Below are 19,015 nucleotides of genomic sequence, written 5' to 3'. Positions count from 1 at the left end.
TAAATGAAGGAAATTTGAAGTCAAATATAATCATTACTTGTTAAATGTACCTGGCATCTTTTGCATTTTATCTCAGCTTTTCCTGACTTTGGGTAAAGTTTTGAATGACATTCCAGATATGAGAGCTAAAATATTTTAAAGTGTACAGCAGGTTGTAGGATGACAGAGCTATTCAAGCTGTTGGAATCAAATCCCACTGCTGCCATATTTATTCTCCAAGGAGAAGATCCAGTGATATATATCAAAGTGGTTTCCTAAAGTAGATAAGGTATAAAAGAAGCTAAATTTGGTTGGTGGAAGCATACCTTAACCTGTCACATGCAGTAGTTTAAAACAATTTATCATCAACTGATGACTGATCAGATATTAACCAACTGAAAAGGAGAAGATCCAGTGACTTATATCAAAGTGGTTTCCTAAAGTAGATAAGGTATAAAAGAAGCTACATTTGGTTGGTGGAAGCACACCTTAAGCTGTCACATGCAGTAGTTCAAAACAATTTATCATCAATTCATGATTGATCAGATATTAACCAACTGAAAAAGGATGGTGATAGTATCCTGCATTAGTCACCGAGTTCTAAACCGTTCATCATAGTTGTAACAGTCTTCTCAAACCTTTAAAATAATGATATCTGCTAACAGTAAAGATATTCAAATTTTAATTTTGCATGAATTAATTATGTGCCCTATCAGAACTAATATTTTACTACTTCATGCATCTCAATTTCTTTTGTTATTTCAATGAAAATAAACAAAATGCAATTCAATAAAAAATATGAATTTCTCATCGATTTTATGTTTAATAATGAACTTTCATTTAACCTTTGCTGACATCTTTTCAATTACTACTTTAAAACAAAAAACCCTTTAATTGTGATGTTCTAGATCTGTGAGCTATCCTAATGATAAGCACATGTGGTAGCATGGCCGAGCAGTCTAAAGCGCTGGATTAAGGCTCCTGTCTCTTCGGAGGCGTGGGTTCAAATCCCTCTGCTGCCATATTTATTATACAAAAAGTAAGCCAGTTATTGATGTCAAACTGATTCTTTTTTTCCATTAGAAAGGATATTACCCAGCTGAAATTTGTTGGTGGAAGATTCCTCTAGCTACTCAACAGTTCATCATTGTTACAAGAGACTTCCCAAATGTTTTAAAAATGTTATCTGCTAACTGTCAAGATGAGCCAAAATTAAGTTGGCATGAAGTAATTAGAAGTAATATCATAACTAATATTTAATTACTGAGTGGTCTTATCATACAATTAGAGATGGAAATATTGGCAACGTGACTCATTGGTATAAATTGATGGATTTATATTCCGATTTCTCTAACTTTCCTATCACTTTGGATTTTAATCTCACAGCTGTCTATTTTAGGCATTTGAATAATACTTCAAAGTTGTTTGGATACATCAGTTGCGCTAAATGAAGGAAATTTGAAGTCAAATATAATCATTACTTGTTAAATGTACCTGGCTTCTTTTGCATTTTATCTCAGCTTTTCCTGACTTTGGGTAAAGTTTTGAATGACATTCCAGATATGAGAGCTAAAATATTTTAAAGTGTACAGCAGGTTGTAGGATGACAGAGCTATTCAAGCCACTGGAATCAAATCCCACTGCTGCCATATTTATTCTCCAAGGAGAAGATCCAGTGATATATACCAAAGTGGTTTCCTAAAGTAGATAAGGTATAAAAGAAGCTAAATTTGGTTGGTGGAAGCATACCTTAACCTGTCACATGCAGTAGTTTAAAACAATTTATCATCAACTGATGACTGATCAGATATTAACCAACTGAAAAGGAGAAGATCCAGTGACTTATATCAAAGTGGTTTCCTAAAGTAGATAAGGTATAAAAGAAGCTACATTTGGTTGGTGGAAGCACACCTTAAGCTGTCACATGCAGTAGTTCAAAACAATTTATCATCAATTCATGATTGATCAGATATTAACCAACTGAAAAAGGATGGTGATAGTATCCTGCATTAGTCACCGAGTTCTAAACCGTTCATCATAGTTGTAACAGTCTTCTCAAACCTTTAAAATAATGATATCTGCTAACAGTAAAGATATTCAAATTTTAATTTTGCATGAATTAATTATGTGCCCTATCAGAACTAATATTTTACTACTTCATGCATCTCAATTTCTTTTTATTATTTCAATGAAAATAAACAAAATGCAATTCAATAAAAAATATGAATTTCTCATCGATTTTATGTTTAATCATGAACTTTCTTTTAACCTTTGCTGACATCTTTTCAATTAATACTTTAAAACAAAAAACCCTTTAATTGTGATGTTCTAGATCTGTGAGCTATCCTAATGATAAGCACATGTGGTAGCATGGCCGAGGGGTGTAAGGCGCTGGATTAAGGCTCCAGTCTCTTTGGAGGCGTGGGTTCAAATCCCTCTGCTGCCATATTTATTATACAAAGAGTAGGCCAGTTATTGATGTCAAACTGATTCTATTTTTTCCATTAGAAAGGATATTACCCAGCTGAAATTTGTTGGTGGAAGATTCCTCTAGCTACTCAACAGTTCATCATTGTTACAAGAGACTTCCCAAATGTTTTAAAAATGTTATCTGCTAACAGTCAAGATGAGCCAAAATTAAGTTGGCATGAAGTAACTAGAAGTAATATCATCACTAATATTTAATTACTGAGTTGTCTTATCATACAATTAGAGATGGAAATGTTGGCAACGTGACTCATTGGTATAAATTGATGGATTTATATTCCGATTTCTCTAACTTTTCTATCACTCTGGATTTTAATCTCACAGCTGTCTATTTTAGGCATTTGAATAATACTTCAAAGTTGTTTGGATACTTCAGTTGCGCTAAATGAAGGAAATTTGAAGTCAAATATAATCATTACTTGTTAAATGTACCTGGCTTCTTTTGCATTTTATCTCAGCTTTTCCTGACTTTGGGTAAAGTTTTGAATGACATTCCAGATATGAGAGCTAAAATATTTTAAAATGTACAGCAGGTTGTAGGATGACAGAGCTATTCAAGCTGTTGGAATCAAATCCCACTGCTGCCATATTTATTCTCCAAGGAGAAGATCCAGTGATATATATCAAAGTGGTTTCCTAAAGTAGATAAGGTATAAAAGAAGCTAAATTTGGTTGGTGGAAGCACACCTTAAGCTGTCACATGCAGTAGTTTAAAACAATTTATCATCAACTGATGATTGATCAGATATTAACCAACTGAAAAGGAGAAGATCCAGTGACTTATATCAAAGTGGTTTCCTAAAGTATATAAGGTATAAAAGAAGCTACATTTGGTTGGTGGAAGCACACCTTAAGCTGTCACATGCAGTAGTTCAAAACAATTTATCATCAATTCATGATTGATCAGATATTAACCAACTGAAAAAGGATGGTGATAGTATCCTGCATTAGTCACCGAGTTCTAAACCGTTCATCATAGTTGCAACAGTCTTCTCAAACCTTTAAAATAATGATATCTGCTAACAGTAAAGATATTCAAATTTTAATTTTGCATGAATTAATTATGTGCCCTATCAGAACTAATATTTTACTACTTCATGCATCTCAATTTCTTTTGTTATTTCAATGAAAATAAACAAAATGCAATTCAATAATAAATATGATTTTCTCATCGATTTTATGTTTAATAATGAACTTTCATTTAACCTTTGCTGACATCTTTTCAATTACTACTTTAAAACAAAAAACCCTTTAATTGTGATGTTCTAGATCTGTGAGCTATCCTAATGATAAGCACATGTGGTAGCATGGCCGAGCGGTCAAAGGCGCTGGATTAAGGCTCCAGTCTCTTCGGAGGCGTGGGTTCAAATCCCTCTGCTGACATATTTATTATACAAAAAGTAGGCCAGTTATTGATGTCAAACTGATTCTTTTTTTCCATTAGAAAGGATATTACCCAGCTGAAATTTGTTGGTGGAAGATTCCTCTAGCTACTCAACAGTTCATCATTGTTACAAGAGACTTCCCAAATGTTTTAAAAATGTTATCTGCTAACAGTCAAGATGAGCCAAAATTAAGTTGGCATGAAGTAATTAGAAGTAATATCATAACTAATATTTAATTACTGAGTGGTCTTATCATACAATTAGAGATGGAAATGTTGGCAACGTGACTCATTGGTATAAATTGATGGATTTATATTCCGATTTCTCTAACATTCCTATCACTTTGGATTTTAATCTCACAGCTGTCTATTTTAGGCATTTGAATAATACTTCAAAGTTGTTTGGATACATCAGTTGCGCTAAATGAAGGAAATTTGAAGTCAAATATAATCATTACTTGTTAAATGTACCTGGCTTCTTTTGCATTTTATCTCAGCTTTTCCTGACTTTGGGTAAAGTTTTGAATGACATTCCAGATATGAGAGCTAAAATATTTTAAAGTGTACAGCAGGTTGTAGGATGACAGAGCTATTCAAGCCACTGGAATCAAATCCCACTGCTGCCATATTTATTCTCCAAGGAGAAGATCCATTGATATATACCAAAGTGGTTTCCTAAAGTAGATAAGGTATAAAAGAAGCTAAATTTGGTTGGTGGAAGCACACCTTAAGCTGTCACATGCAGTAGTTTAAAACAATTTATCATCAACTGATGATTGATCAGATATTAACCAACTGAAAAGGAGAAGATCCAGTGACTTATATCAAAGTGGTTTCCTAAAGTATATAAGGTATGAAAGAAGCTACATTTGGTTGGTGGAAGCACACCTTAAGCTGTCACATGCAGTAGTTCAAAACAATTTATCATCAATTCATGATTGATCAGATATTAACCAACTGAAAAAGGATGGTGATAGTATCCTGCATTAGTCACCGAGTTCTAAACAGTTCATCATAGTTGCAACAGTCTTCTCAAACCTTTAAAATAATGATATCTGCTAACAGTAAAGATATTCAAATTTTAATTTTGCATGAAGTAATTATGTGCCCTATCAGAACTAATATTTTACTACTTCATGCATCTCAATTTCTTTTGTTATTTCAATGAAAATAAACAAAATGCAATTCAATAATAAATATGAATATCTCATCGATTTTATGTTTAATAATGAACTTTCTTTAAACCTTTGCTGACATCTTTTCAATTAATACTTTAAAACAAAAAACCCTTTAATTTTGATGTTCTAGATCTGTGAGCTATCCTAATGATATGCACATGTGGTAGCATGGCCGAGCGGTCTTAGGCCCTGGATTAAGGCTCCAGTCTCTTCGGAGGCGTGGGTTCAAATCCCACTGCTGCCATATTTATTATACAAAGAGTAGGCTAGTTATTGATGTCAAAGTGATTCTTTTTTTCCATTAGATAGGATATTACCCAGCTGAAATTTGTTGGTGAAAGATTCCTCTAGCTACTCAACAGTTCATCATTGTTACAAGAGACTTCCCAAATGTTTTAAAAATGTTATCTGCTAACAGTCAAGATGAGCCAATATTAAGTTGGCATGAAGTAATTAGAAGTAATATCATAACTAATATTTAATTACTGAGTTGTCTTATCATACAATTAGAGATGGAAATGTTGGCAACGTGACTCATTGGTATAAATTGATGGATTTATATTCCGATTTCTCTAACTTTTCTATCACTCTAAATTTTAATCTCACAGCTGTCTATTTTAGGCATTTGAATAATACTTCAAAGTTGTTTGGATACATCAGTTGCGCTAAATGAAGGAAATTTGAAGTCAAATATAATCATTACTTGTTAAATGTACCTGGCTTCTTTTGCATTTTATCTCAGCTTTTCCTGACTTTGGGTAAAGTTTTGAATGACATTCCAGATATGAGAGCTAAAATATTTTAAAGTGTACAGCAGGTTGTAGGATGACAGAGCTATTCAAGCTGCTGGAATCAAATCCCACTGCTGCCATATTTATTCTCCAAGGAGAAGATCCAGTGATATATATCAAAGTGGTTTCCTAAAGTAGATAAGGTATAAAAGAAGCTAAATTTGGTTGGTGGAAGCACACCTTAACCTGTCACATGCAGTAGTTTAAAACAATTTATCATCAACTGATGATTGATCAGATATTAACCAACTGAAAAGGAGAAGATCCAGTGACTTATATCAAAGTGGTTTCCTAAAGTAGATAAGGTATGAAAGAAGCTACATTTGGTTGGTGGAAGCACACCTTAAGCTGTCACATGCAGTAGTTCAAAACAATTTATCATCAATTCATGATTGATCAGATATTAACCAACTGAAAAAGGATGGTGATAGTATCCTGCATTAGTCACCGAGTTCTAAACCGTTCATCATAGTTGCAACAGTCTTCTCAAACCTTTAAAATAATGATATCTGCTAACAGTAAAGATATTCAAATTTTACTTTTGCATGAAGTAATTATGTGCCCTATCAGAACTAATATTTTACTACTTCATGCATCTCAATTTCTTTTTATTATTTCAATGAAAATAAACAAAATGCAATTCAATAAAAAATATGAATTTCTCATCGATTTTATGTTTAATAATGAACTTTCTTTTAACCTTTGCTGACATCTTTTCAATTAATACTTTAAAACAAAAAACCCTTTAATTTTGATGTTCTAGATCTGTGAGCTATCCAAATGATATGCACATGTGGTAGCATGGCCAAGCGGTCTAAGGCACTGGCTTAAGGCTCCAGTCTCTTCGGAGGCGTGGGTTCAAATCCCACTGCTGCCATATTTATTATACAAAGAGTAGGCCAGTTATTGATGTCAATGTGATTCTTTTTTTCCATTAGAAAGGATATTACCCAGCTGAAATTTGTTGGTGGAAGATTCCTCTAGCTACTCAACAGTTCATCATTGTTACAAGAGACTTCCCAAATGTTTTAAAAATGTTATCTGCTAACAGTCAAGATGAGCCAAAATTAAGTTGGCATGAAGTAACTAGAAGTAATATCATCACTAATATTTAATTACTGAGTTGTCTTATCATACAATTAGAGATGGAAATGTTGGCAACGTGACTCATTGGTATAAATTGATGGATTTATATTCCGATTTCTCTAACTTTTCTATCACTCTGGATTTTAATCTCACAGCTGTCTATTTTAGGCATTTGAATAATACTTCAAAGTTGTTTGGATACATCAGTTGCGCTAAATGAAGGAAATTTGAAGTCAAATATAATCATTACTTGTTAAATGTACCTGGCTTCTTTTGCATTTTATCTCAGCTTTTCCTGACTTTGGGTAAAGTTTTGAATGACATTCCAGATATGAGAGCTAAAATATTTTAAAGTGTACAGCAGGTTGTAGGATGACAGAGCTATTCAAGCTGTTGGAATCAAATCCCACTGCTGCCATATTTATTCTCCAAGGAGAAGATCCAGTGATATATATCAAAGTGGTTTCCTAAAGTAGATAAGGTATAAAAGAAGCTAAATTTGGTTGGCGGAAGCATACCTTAACCTGTCACATGCAGTAGTTTAAAACAATTTATCATCAACTGATGACTGATCAGATATTAACCAACTGAAAAGGAGAAGATCCAGTGACTTATATCAAAGTGGTTTCCTAAAGTAGATAAGGTATAAAAGAAGCTACATTTGGTTGGTGGAAGCACACCTTAAGCTGTCACATGCAGTAGTTCAAAACAATTTATCATCAATTCATGATTGATCAGATATTAACCAACTGAAAAAGGATGGTGATAGTATCCTGCATTAGTCACCGAGTTCTAAACCGTTCATCATAGTTGCAACAGTCTTCTCAAACCTTTAAAATAATGATATCTGCTAACAGTAAAGATATTCAAATTTTAATTTTGCATGAATTAATTATGTGCCCTATCAGAACTAATATTTTACTACTTCATGCATCTCAATTTCTTTTGTTATTTCAATGAAAATAAACAAAATGCAATTCAATAAAAAATATGAATTTCTCATCGATTTTATGTTTAATAATGAACTTTCATTTAACCTTTGCTGACATCTTTTCAATTACTACTTTAATACAAAAAACCCTTTAATTGTGATGTTCTAGATCTGTGAGCTATCCTAATGATAAGCACATGTGGTAGCATGGCCGAGCGGTCTAAGGCGCTGGATTAAGGCTCCAGTCTCTTCGGAGGCGTGGGTTCAAATCCCTCTGCTGCCATATTTATTATTCAAAAAGTAGGCCAGTTATTGATGTCAAACTGATTCTTTATTTCCATTAGAAAGGATATTACCCAGCTGAAATTTGTTGGTGGAAGATTCCTCTAGCTACTCAACAGTTCATCATTGTTACAAGAGACTTCCCAAATGTTTTAAAAATGTTATCTGCTAACAGTCAAGATGAGCCAAAATTAAGTTGGCATGAAGTAATTAGAAGTAATATCATAACTAATATTTAATTACTGAGTGGTCTTATCATACAATTAGAGATGGAAATGTTGGCAACGTGACTCATTGGTATAAATTGATGGATTTATATTCCGATTTCTCTAACTTTCCTATCACTTTGGATTTTAATCTCACAGCTGTCTATTTTAGGCATTTGAATAATACTTCAAAGTTGTTTGGATACATCAGTTGCGCTAAATGAAGGAAATTTGAAATCAAATATAATCATTACTTGTTAAATGTACCTGGCTTCTTTTGCATTTTATCTCAGCTTTTCCTGACTTTGCGTAAAGTTTGGAATGACATTCCATATATGAGAGCTAAAATATTTTAAAGTGTACAGCAGGTTGTAGGATGACAGAGCTATTAAAGCCACTGGAATCAAATCCCACTGCTGCCATATTTATTCTCCAAGGAGAAGATCCAGTGATATATACCAAAATGGTTTCCTAAAGTAGATAAGGTATAAAAGAAGCTAAATTTGGTTGGTGGAAGCACACCTTAAGCTGTCACATGCAGTAGTTTAAAACAATTTATCATCAACTGATGATTGATCAGATATTAACCAACTGAAAAGGAGAAGATCCAGTGACTTATATCAAAGTGGTTTCCTAAAGTATATAAGGTATAAAAGAAGCTACATTTGGTTGGTGGAAGCACACCTTAAGCTGTCACATGCAGTAGTTCAAAACAATTTATCATCAATTCATGATTGATCAGATATTAACCAACTGAAAAAGGATGGTGATAGTATCCTGCATTAGTCACCGAGTTCTAAACCGTTCATCATAGTTGCAACAGTCTTCTCAAACCTTTAAAATAATGATATCTGCTAACAGTAAAGATATTCAAATTTTAATTTTGCATGAAGTAATTATGTGCCCTATCAGAACTAATATTTTACTACTTCATGCATCTCAATTTCTTTTGTTATTTCAATGAAAATAAACAAAATGCAATTCAATAAAAAATATGAATTTCTCATCGATTTTATGTTTAATAATGAACTTTCTTTTAACCTTTGCTGACATCTTTTCAATTAATACTTTAAAACAAAAAACCCTTTAATTTTGATGTTCTAGATCTGTGAGCTATCCTAATGATATGCACATGTGGTAGCATGGCCGAGCGGTCTTAGGCGCTGGATTAAGGCTCCAGTCTCTTCGGAGGCATGGGTTCAAATCCCACTGCTGCCATATTTATTATACAAAGAGTAGGCCATTTATTGATGTCAAAGTGATTCTTTTTTTCCATTAGATAGGATATTACCCAGCTGAAATTTGTTGGTGAAAGATTCCTCTAGCTACTCAACAGTTCATCATTGTTACAAGAGACTTCCCAAATGTTTTAAAAATGTTATCTGCTAACAGTCAAGATGAGCCAAAATTAAGTTGGCATGAAGTAATTAGAAGTAATATCATAACTAATATTTAATTACTGAGTTGTCTTATCATACAATTAGAGATGGAAATGTTGGCAACGTGACTCATTGGTATAAATTGATGGATTTATATTCCGATTTCTCTAACTTTTCTATCACTCTAAATTTTAATCTCACAGCTGTCTATTTTAGGCATTTGAATAATACTTCAAAGTTGTTTGGATACATCAGTTGCGCTAAATGAAGGAAATTTGAAGTCAAATATAATCATTACTTGTTAAATGTACCTGGCTTCTTTTGCATTTTATCTCAGCTTTTCCTGACTTTGGGTAAAGTTTTGAATGACATTCCAGATATGAGAGCTAAAATATTTTAAAGTGTACAGCAGGTTGTAGGATGACAGAGCTATTCAAGCTGCTGGAATCAAATCCCACTGCTGCCATATTTATTCTCCAAGGAGAAGATCCAGTGATATATATCAAAGTGGTTTCCTAAAGTAGATAAGGTATAAAAGAAGCTAAATTTGGTTGGTGGAAGCACACCTTAAGCTGTCACATGCAGTAGTTTAAAACAATTTATCATCAACTGATGATTGATCAGATATTAACCAACTGAAAAGGAGAAGATCCAGTGACTTATATCAAAGTGGTTTCCTAAAGTATATAAGGTATGAAAGAAGCTACATTTGGTTGGTGGAAGCACACCTTATGCTGTCACATGCAGTAGTTCAAAACAAAATATCATCAATTCATGATTGATCAGATATTAACCAACTGAAAAAGGATGGTGATAGTATCCTGCATTAGTCACCGAGTTCTAAACCGTTCATCATAGTTGCAACAGTCTTCTCAAACCTTTAAAATAATGATATCTGCTAACAGTAAAGATATTCAAATTTTAATTTTGCATGAATTAATTATGTGCCCTATCAGAACTAATATTTTAATACTTCATGCATCTCAATTTCTTTTGTTATTTCAATGAAAATAAACAAAATGCTATTCAAAAAAAATATGAATTTCTCATCGATTTTATGTTTAATAATGAACTTTCTTTTAACCTTTGCTGACATCTTTTCAATTAATACTTTAAAACAAAAAAACCTTTAATTTTGATGTTCTAGATCTGTGAGCTATCCTAATGATAAGCACATGTGGTAGCATGGCCGAGGGGTGTAAGGCGCTGGATTAAGGCTCCAGTCTCTTCGGAGGCGTGGGTTCAAATCCCTCTGCTGCCATATTTATTATACAAAGAGTAGGCCAGTTATTGATGTCAAACTGATTCTTTTTTTCCATTAGAAAGGATATTACCCAGCTGAAATTTGTTGGTGGAAGATTCCTCTAGCTACTCAACAGTTCATCATTGTTACAAGAGACTTCCCAAATGTTTTAAAAATGTTATCTGCTAACAGTCAAGATGAGCCAAAATTAAGTTGGCATGAAGTAACTAGAAGTAATATCATCACTAATATTTAATTACTGAGTTGTCTTATCATACAATTAGAGATGGAAATGTTGGCAACGTGACTCATTGGTATAAATTGATGGATTTATATTCCGATTTCTCTAACTTTTCTATCACTCTGGATTTTAATCTCACAGATGTCTATTTTAGGCATTTGAATAATACTTCAAAATTGTTTGGATACATCAGTTGTGCTAAATGAAGGAAATTTGAAGTCAAATATAATCATTACTTGTTAAATGTACCTGGCTTCTTTTGCATTTTATCTCAGCTTTTCCTGACTTTGGGTAAAGTTTTGAATGACATTCCAGATATGAGAGCTAAAATATTTTAAAGTGTACAGCAGGTTGTAGGATGACAGAGCTATTCAAGCTGTTGGAATCAAATCCCACTGCTGCCATATTTATTCTCCAAGGAGAAGATCCAGTGATATATATCAAAGTGGTTTCCTAAAGTAGATAAGGTATAAAAGAAGCTAAATTTGGTTGGTGGAAGCATACCTTAACCTGTCACATGCAGTAGTTTAAAACAATTTATCATCAACTGATGATTGATCAGATATTAACCAACTGAAAAGGAGAAGATCCAGTGACTTATATCAAAGTGGTTTCCTAAAGTAGATAAGGTATAAAAGAAGCTACATTTGGTTGGTGGAAGCACACCTTAAGCTGTCACATGCAGTAGTTCAAAACAATTTATCATCAATTCATGATTGATCAGATATTAACCAACTGAAAAAGGATGGTGATAGTATCCTGCATTAGTCACCGAGTTCTAAACCGTTCATCATAGTTGCAACAGTCTTCTCAAACCTTTAAAATAATGATATCTGCTAACAGTAAAGATATTCAAATTTTAATTTTGCATGAATTAATTATGTGCCCTATCAGAACTAATATTTTACTACTTCATGCATCTCAATTTCTTTTGTTATTTCAATGAAAATAAACAAAATGCAATTCAATAAAAAATATGAATTTCTCATCGATTTTATGTTTAATAATGAACTTTCATTTAACCTTTGCTGACATCTTTTCAATTACTACTTTAAAACAAAAAACCCTTTAATTGTGATGTTCTAGATCTGTGAGCTATCCTAATGATAAACACATGTGGTAGCATGGCCGAGCGGTCTAAGGCGCTGGATTAAGGCTCCAGTCTCTTCGGAGGCGTGGGTTCAAATCCCTCTGCTGCCATATTTATTATTCAAAAAGTAGGCCAGTTATTGATGTCAAACTGATTCTTTTTTTCCATTAGAAAGGATATTACCCAGCTGAAATTTGTTGGTGGAAGATTCCTCTAGCTACTCAACAGTTCATCATTGTTACAAGAGACTTCCCAAATGTTTTAAAAATGTTATCTGCTAACAGTCAAGATGAGCCAAAATTAAGTTGGCATGAAGTAACTAGAAGTAATATCATCACTAATATTTAATTACTGAGTTGTCTTATCATATAATTAGAGATGGAAATGTTGGCAACGTGACTCATTGGTATAAATTGATGGATTTATATTCCGATTTCTATAACTTTTCTATCACTCTGGATTTTAATCTCACAGCTGTCTATTTTAGGCATTTGAATAATACTTCAAAGTTGTTTGGATACATCAGTTGCGCTAAATGAAGGAAATTTGAAGTCAAATATAATCATTACTTGTTAAATGTACCTGGCTTCTTTTGCATTTTGTCTCAGCTTTTCCTGACTTTGGGTAAAGTTTTGAATGACATTCCAGATATGAGAGCTAAAATATTTTAAAGTGTACAGCAGGTTGTAGGATGACAGAGCTATTCAAGCCACTGGAATCAAATCCCACTGCTGCCATATTTATTCTCCAAGGAGAAGATCCAGTGATATATACCAAAGTGGTTTCCTAAAGTAGATAAGGTATAAAAGAAGCTAAATTTGGTTGGTGGAAGCACACCTTAAGCTGTCACATGCAGTAGTTTAAAACAATTTATCATCAACTGATGATTGATCAGATATTAACCAACTGAAAAGGAGAAGATCCAGTGACTTATATCAAAGTGGTTTCCTAAAGTATATAAGGTATGAAAGAAGCTACATTTGGTTGGTGGAAGCACACCTTAAGCTGTCACATGCAGTAGTTCAAAACAATTTATCATCAATTCATGATTGATCAGATATTAACCAACTGAAAAAGGATGGTGATAGTATCCTGCATTAGTCACCGAGTTCTAAACCGTTCATCATAGTTGCAACAGTCTTCTCAAACCTTTAAAATAATGATATCTGCTAACAGTAAAGATATTCAAATTTTAATTTTGCATGAAGTAATTATGTGCCCTATCAGAACTAATATTTTACTACTTCATGCATCTCAATTTCTTTTTATTATTTCAATGAAAATAAACAAAATGCAATTCAATAATAAATATGAATTTCTCATCGATTTTATGTTTAATAATGAACTTTCTTTTAACCTTTGCTGACATCTTTTCAATTAATACTTTAAAACAAAAAACCCTTTAATGTTGATGTTCTAGATCTGTGAGCTATCCAAATGATATGCACATGTGGTAGCATGGCCAAGCGGTCTAAGGCGCTGGATTAAGGCTCCAGTCTCTTCGGAGGCGTGGGTTAAAATCCCACTGCTGCCATATTTATTATACAAAGAGTAGGCCAGTTATTGATGTCAATGTGATTTTTTTTTTCCATTAGATAGGATATTACCCAGCTGAAATTTGTTGGTGAAAGATTCCTCTAGCTACTCAACAGTTCATCATTGTTACAAGAGACTTCCCAAATGTTTTAAAAATGTTATCTGCTAACAGTCAAGATGAGCCAGAATTAAGTTGGCATGAAGTAATTAGAAGTAATATCATAACTAATATTTAATTACTGAGTTGTCTTATCATACAATTAGAGATGGAAATGTTGGCAACGTGACTCATTGGTATAAATTGATGGATTTATATTCCGATTTCTCTAACTTTTCTATCACTCTGGATTTTAATCTCACAGCTGTCTATTTTAGGCATTTGAATAATACTTCAAAGTTGTTTGGATACATCAGTTGCGCTAAATGAAGGAAATTTGAAGTCAAATATAATCATTACTTGTTAAATGTACCTGGCTTCTTTTGCATTTTATCTCAGCTTTTCCTGACTTTGGGTAAAGTTTTGAATGACATTCCAGATATGAGAGCTAAAATATTTTAAAGTGTACAGCAGGTTGTAGGATGACAGAGCTATTCAAGCTGTTGGAATCAAATCCCACTGCTGCCATATTTATTCTCCAAGGAGAAGATCCAGTGATATATATCAAAGTGGTTTCCTAAAGTAGATAAGGTATAAAAGAAGCTAAATTTGGTTGGTGGAAGCACACCTTAAGCTGTCACATGCAGTAGTTTAAAACAATTTATCATCAACTGATGATTGATCAGATATTAACCAACTGAAAAGGAGAAGATCCAGTGACTTATATCAAAGTGGTTTCCTAAAGTAGATAAGGTATAAAAGAAGCTACATTTGGTTGGTGGAAGCACACCTTAACCTGTCACATGCAGTAGTTCAAAACAATTTATCATCAATTCATGATTTATCAGATATTAACCAACTGAAAAAGGATGGTGATAGTATCCTGCATTAGTCACCGAGTTCTAATCCGTTCATCATAGTTGCAACAGTCTTCTCAAACCTTTAAAATAATGATATCTGCTAACAGTAAAGATATTCAAATTTTAATTTTGCATGAATTAATTATGTGCCCTATCAGAACTAATATTTTACTACTTCATGCATCTCAATTTCTTTTGTTATTTCAATGAAAATAAACAAAATGCAATTCAAAAAAAATATGAATTTCTCATCGATTTTATGTTTAATAATGAACTTTCTTTTAACCTTTGCTGACATCTTTTCAATTAATACTTTAAAACAAAAAAACCTTTAATTTTGATGTTCTAGATCTGTGAGCTATCCTAATGATAAGCACATGTGGTAGCATGGCCGAGCGGTCTAAGGCGCTGGATTAAGGCTCCAGTCTCTTCGGAGGCGTGGGTTCAAATCCCTCTGCTGCCATATTTATTATACAAAAAGTAGGCCAGTTATTGATGTCAAACTGATTCTATTTTTTCCATTAGAAAGGATATTACCCAGCTGAAATTTGTTGGTGGAAGATTCCTCTAGCTACTCAACAGTTCATCATTGTTACAAGAGACTTCCCAAATGTTTTAAAAATGTTATCTGCTAACAGTCAAGATGAGCCAAAATTAAGTTGGCATGAAGTAATTAGAAGTAATATCATAACTAATATTTAATTACTGAGTTGTCTTATCATACAATTAGAGATGGAAATGTTGGCAACGTGACTCATTGGTATAAATTGATGGATTTATATTCCGATTTCTCTAACTTTCCTATCACTTTGGATTTTAATCTCACAGCTGTCTATTTTAGGCATTTGAATAATACTTCAAAGTTGTTTGGATACATCAGTTGCGCTAAATGAAGGAAATTTGAAGTCAAATATAATCATTACTTGTTAAATGTACCTGGCTTCTTTTGCATTTTATCTCAGCTTTTCCTGACTTTGCGTAAAGTTTGGAATGACATTCCAGATATGAGAGCTAAAATATTTTAAAGTGTACAGCAGGTTGTAGGATGACAGAGCTATTAAAGCCACTGGAATCAAATCCCACTGCTGCCATATTTATTCTCCAAGGAGAAGATCCAGTGATATATACCAAAATGGTTTCCTAAAGTAGATAAGGTATAAAAGAAGCTAAATTTGGTTGGTGGAAGCACACCTTAAGCTGTCACATGCAGTAGTTTAAAACAATTTATCATCAACTGATGATTGATCAGATATTAACCAACTGAAAAGGAGAAGATCCAGTGACTTATATCAAAGTGGTTTCCTAAAGTATATAAGGTATAAAAGAAGCTACATTTGGTTGGTGGAAGCACACCTTAAGCTGTCACATGCAGTAGTTCAAAACAATTTATCATCAATTCATGATTGATCAGATATTAACCAACTGAAAAAGGATGGTGATAGTATCCTGCATTAGTCACCGAGTTCTAAACCGTTCATCATAGTTGCAACAGTCTTCTCAAACCTTTACAATAATGATATCTGCTAACAGTAAAGATATTCAAATTTTAATTTTGCATGAAGTAATTATGTGCCCTATCAGAACTAATATTTTACTACTTCATGCATCTCAATTTCTTTTGTTATTTCAATGAAAATAAACAAAATGCAATTCAATAAAAAATATGAATTTCTCATCGATTTTATGTTTAATAATGAACTTTCTTTTAACCTTTGCTGACATCTTTTCAATTAATACTTTAAAACAAAAAACCCTTTAATGTTGATGTTCTAGATCTGTGAGCTATCCAAATGATATGCACATGTGGTAGCATGGCCAAGCGGTCTCAGGCGCTGGATTAAGGCTCCAGTCTCTTCGGAGGCGTGGGTTAAAATCCCACTGCTGCCATATTTATTATACAAAGAGTAGGCCAGTTATTGATGTCAATGTGATTTTTTTTTTCCATTAGATAGGATATTACCCAGCTGAAATTTGTTGGTGAAAGATTCCTCTAGCTACTCAACAGTTCATCATTGTTACAAGAGACTTCCCAAATGTTTTAAAAATGTTATCTGCTAACAGTCAAGATGAGCCAGAATTAAGTTGGCATGAAGTAATTAGAAGTAATATCATAACTAATATTTAATTACTGAGTTGTCTTATCATACAATTAGAGATGGAAATGTTGGCAACGTGACTCATTGGTATAAATTGATGGATTTATATTCCGATTTCTCTAACTTTTCTATCACTCTGGATTTTAATCTCACAGCTGTCTATTTTAGGCATTTGAATAATACTTCAAAGTTGTTTGGATACATCAGTTGCGCTAAATGAAGGAAATTTGAAGTCAAATATAATCATTACTTGTTAAATGTACCTGGCTTCTTTTGCATTTTATCTCAGCTTTTCCTGACTTTGGGTAAAGTTTTGAATGACATTCCAGATATGAGAGCTAAAATATTTTAAAGTGTACAGCAGGTTGTAGGATGACAGAGCTATTCAAGCTGTTGGAATCAAATCCCACTGCTGCCATATTTATTCTCCAAGGAGAAGATCCAGTGATATATATCAAAGTGGTTTCCTAAAGTAGATAAGGTATAAAAGAAGCTAAATTTGGTTGGTGGAAGCACACCTTAAGCTGTCACATGCAGTAGTTTAAAACAATTTATCATCAACTGATGATTGATCAGATATTAACCAACTGAAAAGGAGAAGATCCAGTGACTTATATCAAAGTGGTTTCCTAAAGTAGATAAGGTATAAAAGAAGCTACATTTGGTTGGTGGAAGCACACCTTAAGCTGTCACATGCAGTAGTTCAAAACAATTTATCATCAATTCATGATTTATCAGATATTAACCAACTGAAAAAGGATGGTGATAGTATCCTGCATTAGTCACCGAGTTCTAATCCGTTCATCATAGTTGCAACAGTCTTCTCAAACCTTTAAAATAATGATATCTGCTAACAGTAAAGATATTCAAATTTTAATTTTGCATGAATTAATTATGTGCCCTATCAGAACTAATATTTTACTACTTCATGCATCTCAATTTCTTTTGTTATTTCAATGAAAATAAACAAAATGCAATTCAAAAAAAATATGAATTTCTCATCGATTTTATGTTTAATAATGAACTTTCTTTTAACCTTTGCTGACATCTTTTCAATTAATACTTTAAAACAAAAAAACCTTTAATTTTGATGTTCTAGATCTGTGAGCTATCCTAATGATAAGCACATGTGGTAGCATGGCCGAGCGGTCTAAGGCGCTGGATTAAGGCTCCAGTCTCTTCGGAGGCGTGGGTTCAAATCCCTCTGCTGCCATATTTATTATACAAAAAGTAGGCCAGTTATTGATGTCAAACTGATTCTATTTTTTCCATTAGAAAGGATATTACCCAGCTGAAATTTGTTGGTGGAAGATTCCTCTAGCTACTCAACAGTTCATCATTGTTACAAGAGACTTCCCAAATGTTTTAAAAATGTTATCTGCTAACAGTCAAGATGAGCCAAAATTAAGTTGGCATGAAGTAATTAGAAGTAATATCATAACTAATATTTAATTACTGAGTTGTCTTATCATACAATTAGAGATGGAAATGTTGGCAACGTGACTCATTGGTATAAATTGATGGATTTATATTCCGATTTCTCTAACTTTCCTATCACTTTGGATTTTAATCTCACAGCTGTCTATTTTAGGCATTTGAATAATACTTCAAAGTTGTTTGGATACATCAGTTGCGCTAAATGAAGGAAATTTGAAGTCAAATATAATCATTACTTGTTAAATGTACCTGGCTTCTTTTGCATTTTATCTCAGCTTTTCCTGACTTTGCGTAAAGTTTGGAATGACATTCCAGATATGAGAGCTAAAATATTTTAAAGTGTACAGCAGGTTGTAGGATGACAGAGCTATTAAAGCCACTGGAATCAAATCCCACTGCTGCCATATTTATTCTCCAAGGAGAAGATCCAGTGATATATACCAAAATGGTTTCCTAAAGTAGATAAGGTATAAAAGAAGCTAAATTTGGTTGGTGGAAGCACACCTTAAGCTGTCACATGCAGTAGTTTAAAACAATTTATCATCAACTGATGATTGATCAGATATTAACCAACTGAAAAGGAGAAGATCCAGTGACTTATATCAAAGTGGTTTCCTAAAGTATATAAGGTATAAAAGAAGCTACATTTGGTTGGTGGAAGCACACCTTAAGCTGTCACATGCAGTAGTTCAAAACAATTTATCATCAATTC

General features: G+C 33.1%; 9 non-coding genes across 9 annotated transcripts; all 9 read left to right on the top strand.

Moving 5' to 3' along the window:
- Positions 1-2,343: 2,343 nt before the first annotated feature.
- Positions 2,344-2,425, top strand: TRNAL-AAG (transfer RNA leucine (anticodon AAG)). Its single transcript has one exon. It is a non-coding gene; the product is annotated as a tRNA-Leu (tRNA).
- A 2,765-nt stretch (positions 2,426-5,190) lies between these two features.
- On the top strand, positions 5,191-5,272 carry TRNAL-AAG (transfer RNA leucine (anticodon AAG)). Its single transcript has one exon. It is a non-coding gene; the product is annotated as a tRNA-Leu (tRNA).
- Positions 5,273-8,037: 2,765 nt separating this feature from the next.
- On the top strand, positions 8,038-8,119 carry TRNAL-AAG (transfer RNA leucine (anticodon AAG)). The gene has a single exon. It is a non-coding gene; the product is annotated as a tRNA-Leu (tRNA).
- A 1,341-nt stretch (positions 8,120-9,460) lies between these two features.
- Positions 9,461-9,542, top strand: TRNAL-AAG (transfer RNA leucine (anticodon AAG)). Its single transcript has one exon. It is a non-coding gene; the product is annotated as a tRNA-Leu (tRNA).
- Positions 9,543-10,882: 1,340 nt separating this feature from the next.
- Positions 10,883-10,964, top strand: TRNAL-AAG (transfer RNA leucine (anticodon AAG)). The gene has a single exon. It is a non-coding gene; the product is annotated as a tRNA-Leu (tRNA).
- Positions 10,965-12,305: 1,341 nt separating this feature from the next.
- On the top strand, positions 12,306-12,387 carry TRNAL-AAG (transfer RNA leucine (anticodon AAG)). The gene has a single exon. It is a non-coding gene; the product is annotated as a tRNA-Leu (tRNA).
- Positions 12,388-13,729: 1,342 nt separating this feature from the next.
- TRNAL-AAG (transfer RNA leucine (anticodon AAG)) lies at positions 13,730-13,811 on the top strand. Its single transcript has one exon. It is a non-coding gene; the product is annotated as a tRNA-Leu (tRNA).
- Positions 13,812-15,151: 1,340 nt separating this feature from the next.
- TRNAL-AAG (transfer RNA leucine (anticodon AAG)) lies at positions 15,152-15,233 on the top strand. The gene has a single exon. It is a non-coding gene; the product is annotated as a tRNA-Leu (tRNA).
- A 2,764-nt stretch (positions 15,234-17,997) lies between these two features.
- On the top strand, positions 17,998-18,079 carry TRNAL-AAG (transfer RNA leucine (anticodon AAG)). Its single transcript has one exon. It is a non-coding gene; the product is annotated as a tRNA-Leu (tRNA).
- The last annotated feature ends 936 nt before the right edge of the window (positions 18,080-19,015 follow it).

This window comes from Taudactylus pleione, unplaced genomic scaffold (assembly GCF_031769625.1).
Source record: "Taudactylus pleione unplaced genomic scaffold, aTauple2 ptg000016l, whole genome shotgun sequence".
NCBI classification, from domain to species: domain Eukaryota; kingdom Metazoa; phylum Chordata; class Amphibia; order Anura; family Myobatrachidae; genus Taudactylus; species Taudactylus pleione.
This window is presented reverse-complemented; position numbering and strand designations above follow the sequence as displayed.